Below are 9,582 nucleotides of genomic sequence, written 5' to 3' on the forward strand. Positions count from 1 at the left end.
CTGCCTCTGCGTGTAGGTTGCTGGAGGGCGTCTGTTCTTTGCTCAGACGGGACGGGGTTAAAGGAGCCGCTGACTCGGGGGCTCTGGCTCTCTCAGGCCGTGGGGAGGGAGGGGCATGGAGGGCGGGGCGGGCCTGCGGCGGCAGAGGCCGCCGTGACGTCGCGCCGCCGTGACGTCGCGCCGCCGTGACGTCGCGCCGCCGTGACGTCGCACCGCCGTGACGTCGCACCAGCCTGAGGCGTGCCGTGTGTTCTCCCGGGGAATTTGTCTCTGGATCCCGTGACCCTGACAGTGGCGGGCTGCACAGGCTCCCGGAAGGGGGTGTGGAGAGTGACCTGTGCTCGCACACAGGCTTCCTGGTGGCGGCAGCAGCAGCCTTAGCGTCTCATGCCCATCTCTGGGGTCCGTGCTGTTAGCCGCGGCCTGCGCCCGTCTCTGGAGCTCCTTTAAGCAGCGCTCTCAATCCCCTCTCCTCGTGCACCAGGAAACAAAGAGGTAAGAAAAAGTCTCTTGCCTCTTCCGGCTAGCCGTGGCGCACTAACGCCCTGCAGGCTGTGTTCACGCCGCCAACCCCAGTCCTCTCCCTGCGCTCCGACCGAAGCCCGAGCCTCAGCTCCCAGCCCCGCCCGCCCCGGTGGGTGAGCAGACAAGCCTCTCGGGCGGTGAGTGCCGGTCGGCACCGATCCTCTGTGCGGGAATCTCTCCGCTTTGCCCTCTGCACCCGTTGCTGTGCTCTCCTCCGCGGCTCCGAAGCTTCCCCCCTCCGCCACCCGCAGTCTCCGCCCGCGAAGGGGCTCCTAGTGTGTGGAAATCTCTCCTCCTTCACAGCTCCCTCCCACTGGTGTAGGTACCGTCCCTATCCTTTTGTCTCTGTTTTTTCTTTTTTCTTTTGTCCTACCCAGGTACGTGGGGGGGTTTCTTGCCTGTTGGGAGGTCTGCGGTCTTCTGCCAGCCTTCAGTAGGTGTTCAGTAGGAACTGTTCCACGTGTAGATGTATTTCTGGTGTATCTGTGGGGAGGAGGGTGATCTCCGCGTTTTACTCTCCCACCGTCTTACCGGCTTTTTTTTTTTTTTTTGCGATACGCAGATCTCTCACCGTTGTGGCCTCTCCCGCTGCGGAGCACAGGCTCCGGACACGCAGGCTCAGTGGCCATGGCTCACGGGCCCAGCCGCTCCGCGGCATGTGGGATCTTGCCGGACCAGGGCACGAACCCGTGTCCCCTGCATCGGCAGGCGGACTCTCAACCACTGTGCCACCAGGGAAGCCCAATGTATTATTTTAGGGAGGATAAAAAGGTTTGCCATACCATAAATAAATAACCCACAATTATTTTAGAGCATTATTCGTTTAATCTTTAACTCAGCCTTTAAGCATGTTTATTGTTGTGTAGGTTTTAAAATATAGGTAATATGTTAGCACGGCCATGCTTATATATGGTTTAAAAATACATAATTATGTAAGGAGAGTTTGCTTAGCTATTTTCACTTTTGGGGATGTGAGATCAAAAGTATTCTTAGACCACGGCTCTGAATCCAGGATGGCTTGAACCTCAGAGCAAATGTTTTATATGTGTTACTTCATTCAGTTCTCACAACAAGAAGAGGTGAGTCTTCTTTGTGAAGTGATAGTTGTCCCCAGGTTTTAGTTTTGGGAGGCTGAGAGAATGTAGGAAGTAAACGTGTGGTTTAAAGTCAGGAAGGGATTTGCCAGAACTGAGAACCAGCCTCGTGTGTCTTCCCCCCCGCGCTCTCCCTCGGCATGAGTCTGTCCACAGGCGCCACGGAGTTTCTAAAATGGGCTTCCCCTCAGTGTGGAGGCTGAAACCGTGAAATCATCTTTCATCCTCACGGGCACCTTTGTTGATGCCCTGTGTGCTGTGTCCAATAGATGTGGAACTGGGGATGTGAATATCAGGACTTGTAAATGTTCCCCAAGGACAGTGGTGAAATTAACTGTCTGCCTGCGCCCCGAGAGAATCAGCGCTGTGCTAACCTGTGTATGAGGTCGTTCGGTGCCCATGTGCGACGACACTATTATGCTTACCTTCCGCTTTCATTTGGGGAGCCCCTGCACACACGCTGGCTCATCGCATTATCACAAGAGCGCTTTAGACAGGTATTATTTACCCCACTTTTCCTTGTGTGCAGGTGGGAGCGGGCAGCGCGCTGGGGACTGAGCGAGGACCAGCCTCGTGGGGCGCCGTGGCCACTCCAGGAGCATGAGAGCGCCGGCGTTTACACCAATGAAGTTGGGGGGGGGGGCGGAAAGAGGTGATTCTGAGTCCCCAGTTTGCAGAGAATTGACTGAGGCTCCGCAGGGGAAGTTAAATGACTTTCTCAGGGTCACACAACTTGTAAGTGTGCCCCAAAATCCGTTCTGAATCTACTGTATCTTTCTGTCTGTTACTAAACGCTTCGTTCAGTGGTTCTTACCAGGGGAGGTTCTGCCTCCGAGGGGATCTGTGGGGGCGTTTTTGGTTGTCGCAGTGATTGCTGGTATTTAGTGGGCAAGGGCCAGGGATGGTGAAGGTTCTGTAAAGTGCAGGGGGTCCCACACAGTAAGAAGTGTCTTATGGCTGCCCAACTTTGGTTTTACAATGTGTTTGTCGTTATCTGGACGCAGAATGTAGCACCACATTGAGGTGCAGAGCTGGACAGCCATGGAGGGGTGCCCATCCTTCTCCCGTGGTTCATGGTCAGGTACCAGGACTTCCCAGGGAAGGGATGCCGGGGCCCAAACTGCTGGGGAAGTGGGTGGAAAGCTCTGTGTATATTTCCTCTTCCACATTCTCCTTGGAGAATTTGTTCTTCGGAAGTATTTGTTCATTACCTCTTCGTCCACATGCAAAACACTTTTAAAAAGCCATCATGGTGTCTCGGGATGTTTTGTAATCAGACGCCTCTGGTTCTAATGCTGGTCTTCCCCCTTGGGGGCAAGTTCCTAAACCTCTCTGGGCCTCGGTTTCTTTGTAAAATTGAGTAGAATCGCAGCCTCACTTGGTTGTCCAGGAAACCAAACGAGGCAGAGCCTGTGCCTAAAGCACGCGGACCACTCGTGCCCCGTCCGCTCCCTTCCTTCCTTTTTCTGCTACACGAGGAGTTCAGTTTGCCTCCTGTAACGTATCCCTCATTTAAACAGAAGAAGTGTTTTCATCATCGAGAATGTCTTTCTTTCTGCAGTTGTTCTTGTTCAAAACAAACAAAAATAAGTAAATGCATGGCTGCTATTCTGAGCATCGCAAGGACTGTGGCCTACTTTGAGATTCTAACACACATCTCCGCGCAGGTGCACAGACACACCTGCCCATGCACTTTTACAGGTAAGCCTGGCTCCACCTAGAGAGGCAGGGTGGGCGTGGCTCCAGAGGACGCCTGAAGGCTGCCCTGAGTGGTGCTGAGCTGGGGCTGCACCGAGACCTGGCGTGGAACCGGGCCCCAGGGCACAGGCAGGACGGCCTTTGGGCCGACCGGCTGCGGGCCCGCGGCGTGGAGAGACAGGCCGCTCACAGACGGACAAAGCTTTCAACTGCACACGCAAGCACCCGCAAGTGCCCACACTGCCACCTTGATTGCCAGGGCCGACCCCCGTCGTCCTGTCCTCCCCGTTACTGAAGCATCTTGTGGGGCAAAGAGGAAGCTGCTGTGGTCAGGGTGTGCGAGAAGCTAGCACCTTCGTTGTCAGTTTCACCACTAAAAGACCTCATTAAGTCAAGCATTTGAGAGTGGCCAAGTGGAATTATTAACTTTGGGGATTTCCAGTTTGGTCTGCATTAGACCATGACCAGAGACATTCACGCCAATGACAAGCCAAGAGCTTGAGTTTTCCCTCTTAAACGTTACTTTTAGGCAGAAGCCATGATGCTCTTTCCACGGAACTGTTACACGATACTGTGCAAACTGCAGGAGTTTTCCAAGTGAACACTTGAAAGCAGTGGTGCCTGGTGGGTTGGGATTGCTTGGACAGAGAAACAAAAGAAAATGTGTCCTAAAAATAAAGCCCGGATAGGGAACCTGATTTTCCACCTGGAGGTCACCAAAAAGCATGGTTACGAATCTGTATTGGTTTTTCAAGGTCTTTCCAGGGAAAGAAATGGAGGAGGGAGGTGAGCTTTTGCTTCAAGCGGCATCAGAGTCCTTGCTTCTCTTTTGTCCCGGGTCTTGCTATGATCCCTGCAAGTTTTCACTGGTGGTTTACAGCCCAGACTGCCTGGCCCTCGGGGGGACGCTGAGCTGATGGGATCTGCAGGCAGGACCCGCGCATGGACGGCGCTATCTTGCCCTGGTCACACTCACACACAAGGTGAGCCTGAGAAAACAGCCAGGAGAGAGAAGGGTGTGCTTCCTCATGCAGCGTGACCCCCGGAGAGGCAGCGAAGGGTCCTGGGTGAACAGACGTCACCTGCAGGGCTGGGATGAAAACTCCTGGCTTTTAGTCCCAGTGGGGAACTGGGGGTAATCAAACCAAATCCTGTTCTGCCCTTTTCCGATGTTGCAGAGTTGTGGCAGGTCATATGACCCAGCAATGGCCCTTCGGCGATGACCGTGGCCAGAGGGATGGCTGAGCAATGGCTTGGAGGGAACCCGGGCTCCCCCTGCCCAAGCGCAGGGAGCACAGTGTTGTTTATAAAAGCAAAAATGACGGCAATAATCTAATACCTGTCAGTGGACTGCTTCAAGAAACGTTGCTGCAACCGAACAATAGAATATATAAAACCATTTCATAGAATGAGGATGCTCTATATGTACTGAAATGAAACCACTTCCAATATATAAAGTAACGAAACAAAAGTACCATGAGGAAGTTTGATTCCTATGCTCTCGTTTGTGTAAAATAGGTTGCACTCGTGTATATTGGGTATGGAGTTGAAAATACTTTTACGCAGATGATGCAGTACGTAATACTTGAGATGTCAAAAAACCAGTAACAGAGCTTGTCTCTGGATAAAAGAAACACGAGCCTGAGGAACAGAGGTGATATCAGTGCTCTTACTACATATGCAAAGAATGTCACAAAAATAAAAGAGTAAAACAATGGAAAACTTCTCATTTTTCCTTTCGACCATGTTTACTAACTACCCCACAGCTTACCCTGCGTTAGCTGATGGGATGGGACAGAGAGTAAGACACCAGGTTTAGAGCAAGCATCGGGCCAGGAGGCGAGGTTGAGGCCTGGGTGGAAGGGCTTCCCCGTGCAGCCGGGAACCCAGTGCGGTGCAGCATCGGCCCTGGGACGCGGCTCCAGGGGGAGGCCGTGCAGGTCCCTGCTCCCGTGGGCTGTTGGGAAGCCCTGGGCTGGCTGGCTGGCTCTGCGTCCATGGGGTCCTCACCTCGGGGTCCTGGCGTCCATCGGGTCGCCTTAGGGATCAGCTGGCTGGCAGGTGAGGAAACAGGCTCAGAGACATTGAGTGATGTGCCCAAGGTCACACAGCCGGCTGATCAGAGACTGGGATACGGGCCCCCGTCGCCGTGTCCGCGGCTGAAACAGCACACGCACGCTTCTCTGATTCTGTGGTCGGGAGGCTGGGCACGGCTTTGCGGGGCCTGACCATGCTGGCCTCTGCCTGCAGTTTCTGTCTCCTTTCCCAGCCTCAAACCTCCTACCACCCTGATCCTTCTTCTTTCATGCCCCTCGAGTTGCTCCTGTAGTGCTGCTGGGTCCTTTGTGTAGTAACAACGTGATTCTTTCACAAGCAGACGTGTTTTTACAGTGCTGCTCAATAGCCCACCTCCTGCATGGGACTTTCCATCGATTCCTGTTGGGAAGTCTTCAGGGTGCCTTACAGATAAGTGGCCTTTTCAAAAACATCACAAAAGACAGAAGGACTAGTGAACGTATTGCTTTGGGGCCCTTCTGTGCCCTTGTTAAAAAGAGAGGAAAGAGCTTCATTTCTGAGCATCCCAGGTCCTTTTCCTGTGGCCACAAGGGTGCAAATCTATCCGTTTTGATTTACTTAAGGAACGGTGTTGCTCTAGGAAATGACACAATAGCATTCCAGAAACAACCGGTCACAGATCCTTCGGGAAAGCGACGTCCTTCCATCCATCTAAGCTACACTTGAGGTTCTCAAGGCAGGGGAGGGAATGAAACAAAAACAAGAAACCCCATCTACACTGGAGCATTTCCATAGTCAAGCTACACCAAAGATGCGTGGCATTCTCACTCCCCAAGCGACAAAGCTTGGACACACAGACAGCAGACATACAGATAGCAGGGCCCACCAAGCTCCCGTTCTCTCGAGGTGGCCTTTACATCAGCCTGGCTCCCGAACGACCTTCACCGATTTACCTAATCCCTCTGCAGCTTCATCCCGGCGGCACACTGGGAACAAGGACCCGTTGGAAAGGTGGAGGGCAGGCTGCTGTCCCCTGGGACACGCCTGTGTTGTGTGTGACCTTGCTCTGATGGGACCTCCACGTTTCAGGGTCTCCCCAGTGTCGTAGGCTCAGAACATCAGTAGTTATTACAGGAGACAAGGAACTGATGTCAAATGAGCTCCGCCAAATCTGAGGTCACGGTATTAGTCTACAGCAAAACTAAATCCAGTGGGCAAAATGCAAGTGTTTGCGGATCCTATGTTCTCTCCTGTCTCCATGCCAGACGGGGTGGCTTTTGACAACAGGAGTCTGTTTCTCGCAGTTCTGGAGGCTAGAAGTCCAAGACGAGGTGCCGGCCGATTCCATGTCTGGTGAAGGCCGGCTTCCCGGTCCATAGACGGCTGTCTCTGGCAGTGACCTCACATGGCAGAAGAGGGGAGGGGCTGTCTGGGGTCTCTTTTAAAAGGGCACAAGTCCCATTCATGGGGGCTCCACCCTCATGACCTCATCACCTCCCAAGGGCCCACGTCCTGACACCTTCGCATTGGGGATTAGGTTTCAACATATGCATTTGAGGGGACACATGTTCAGTCTACGGCAGCTCCTTAAAGGCAAGTCTATGCGTGGAGACCAGGCACAATCCGCGGGCTGCCTGGAGCATTGGACGGAGCCGGGCGGGGCTGGGCGGTGGACGGCGGTAGTGGTTGTGGTCCAGCAATAAGAACGGGGCCCCCACTGGCCTGGCAGGGAGGTACCACCGCGCACTTCGCACGTTGTGGTGCCCCCAGGGCGGCCCCTGACTGCTGGCCTGTGACTCTCCCGCAGGGCAGGATGCGTCCAGCTGACTCCTGCGAGCTTCCACACGTTTGTGTGCTTGTCCTCCAGGCAGGGTGATCTCCGTGACTTTTCCTTAGAGGTTCACCAGCTACGTATGTATCACCATAGACACACAGCGTTTGGTTTTGTCGTTTTGGACCCCTGTACAAATGGAACTGCACGTTATGTATTCTCCCACGATGCCTCTTGCTCAGGACACAGCATGTTAAATTTGCACAGCTTTGTCTCATTCTTTACGACAACTGCATAGTATTTTTTTATGTGACGCACCACAACTTACTTATCCGTTTACTCCTGATGGATCGATGCCCAGCCCTTCCCTCCCACCAGCGGCTGGTGTTGCCTGCCTTCTGATGGTGAAGTGGTAGCTCAGCTGGTTTTAAATTCTCTCCATTGCTAGTGAGGTGGAGACCTCCACGTACGTTTATGGGCCATTTGTGATTCCTTCTCTGCACACTGTCCGATAGTGTTTTCTGAATATTTTTCTATGAGGTTATTTGTGCTTTTCTTGTCTGTGTGTGTGAATTCTCTGCATATTCTGAATAGTAACTGTTTGTGAGGTGCATGTGTTGCCAGCATCTTTTCCTAATCCGGGCTTGTCTTTTTATCTTTTTTTTTGGTTCAAACAAAATTTTTTTTTTTTATGGTGGTAAGAACTACCCTCTTAACAAATTTGAAGTGTACAATACAGTATTGGCAACTATGGGCATCATTTTGTAGAGCAGATGTCTAGCGCTTACTCATCTTGATGGTAGCTTTTGATGAGTAGAAGTTTTTAATTTTAACATAGTTCAGCTTATCAGTTTTGTTCATGATTGTGTGTGTCTTCAGATGCAAATGCACCCCATGGTTGTAGAGTCTTTTTATTATCTTGTAAAAGTTTTACAGTTCTTTTTCGTATTTCAGTCTTTAATCCACGTGGAATTGATTTTTTAATATGGTGTGAAATAGGGATATGACATCATTTTCCTCTGTGTTTAATGTATTGCCAGGGTTCTACTCATTAAATGGTACTTACTATTATCAAATAGGGCACACCTGCGCCAACACAACTCTGGGCTCAGGTATGAAGGGGCTTGGTTCTTGGCTCCCTTTGCTGTCCTGCTGTCTCTGTGTGTCCTCTTGCCCACCCCACGCTGTACTAGCCACTCAGCTCCCTGAGTTGACCTCCTCCTGGGAGGGTACCTGCCCCAACCTTGCTTTTCTTCCACACAGTCTCAGCTACACTGGGTCCTTCATTTTTCCATATAAATTTGAGAATCAGCTTTTCAAGTTCCATAAGAAATAAAGCTCGTTGTGATTTAAGTGAAATTCTATTGAATCTACAAGTCTGTTTTTACTTTTTTATTGTTATTTTCTAAACATTTCCCCTCAAAAACAGTATTCCAGTTCCATGTAGAAAACTGGAAAACGCAGTAAAACAAAAACAAAGAAAATCACTAAAGCAAATCTCAGCACTAGAGATAAGCACTGCTACCATTTTAATATGCCATTTTATCATCTTTTTACATACAGTCTATTATATACAAAATACCTATTGAATACATGTATACATATACAGAACATATATAAATATAACACTTATCTATATAAACAGAATATTTATATATGCTGCAGACCACATATTATCAACCCCCAGTGCCCACTTTTTTCTCTTCTCTGGACACAGGACGCTCTGTCTAGTCGCCCTGGGCCAAGCAGACGTCTTGCCGTGTCCTCTCCTGCGTAGGACCTTGCAGGCAGAAACACTGCAGAGGCAGGGCTGGAATGCCCTTCATTCCATAGACGCTGCTTCCCTGCATTGCTGCCCTTGTGGAAGTGTCCTGAGGAGCCTGACGTGTGCACCCCGGGGTGGGATGCGGTTTGGAAGACAGACTCTGAACTTGACAAATGGCAAAGGAATCTTAACCACTTGGTTTTGCCTTATTTCCCTACTTAGGTATCCAAAGAAGTGATATTTGATAAAAACCCATGTCTAAATAAGACAAAAATAGCTCTTTTGACAAGTACAAAATGAAAATTCTAAATGTTGATACAGCATGCTTTTTCACTGAGTTGTGAACACTTTTTTCCCTCTTAATTGGCCGTAGAATGATGGGATGTACCATGTGGACCGTGGATGGGCTGGTGCAGTCCACCGGCATTAGCACTAGGGTCAGTTCCTATGGGGCGTGATCCATCCGCCTAGTCGCCTGGTTCACAGCAGGTGAACAAATGGAAACCCTTTCCTCCCTCCCATAACTGGGAATCGGCTGTGGTTCTGTTTTGACTCTGACATGAGTTATCAGCGACTCCCCCGAATTATCACGTCCAGATTGAGGTTTGGTGTTGTGTTTTAAGTACCATGTGTGTCATCAAAGATGCACCCTGAACTCCCCTTGCCTTCTTTGGGATGGGAGTTCAGTGGACATCACCAGGTGGCCAGGAAGG

Source organism: Tursiops truncatus, chromosome 18 (genome assembly GCF_011762595.2).
Source record: "Tursiops truncatus isolate mTurTru1 chromosome 18, mTurTru1.mat.Y, whole genome shotgun sequence".
In the NCBI taxonomy this organism is placed as follows: domain Eukaryota; kingdom Metazoa; phylum Chordata; class Mammalia; order Artiodactyla; family Delphinidae; genus Tursiops; species Tursiops truncatus.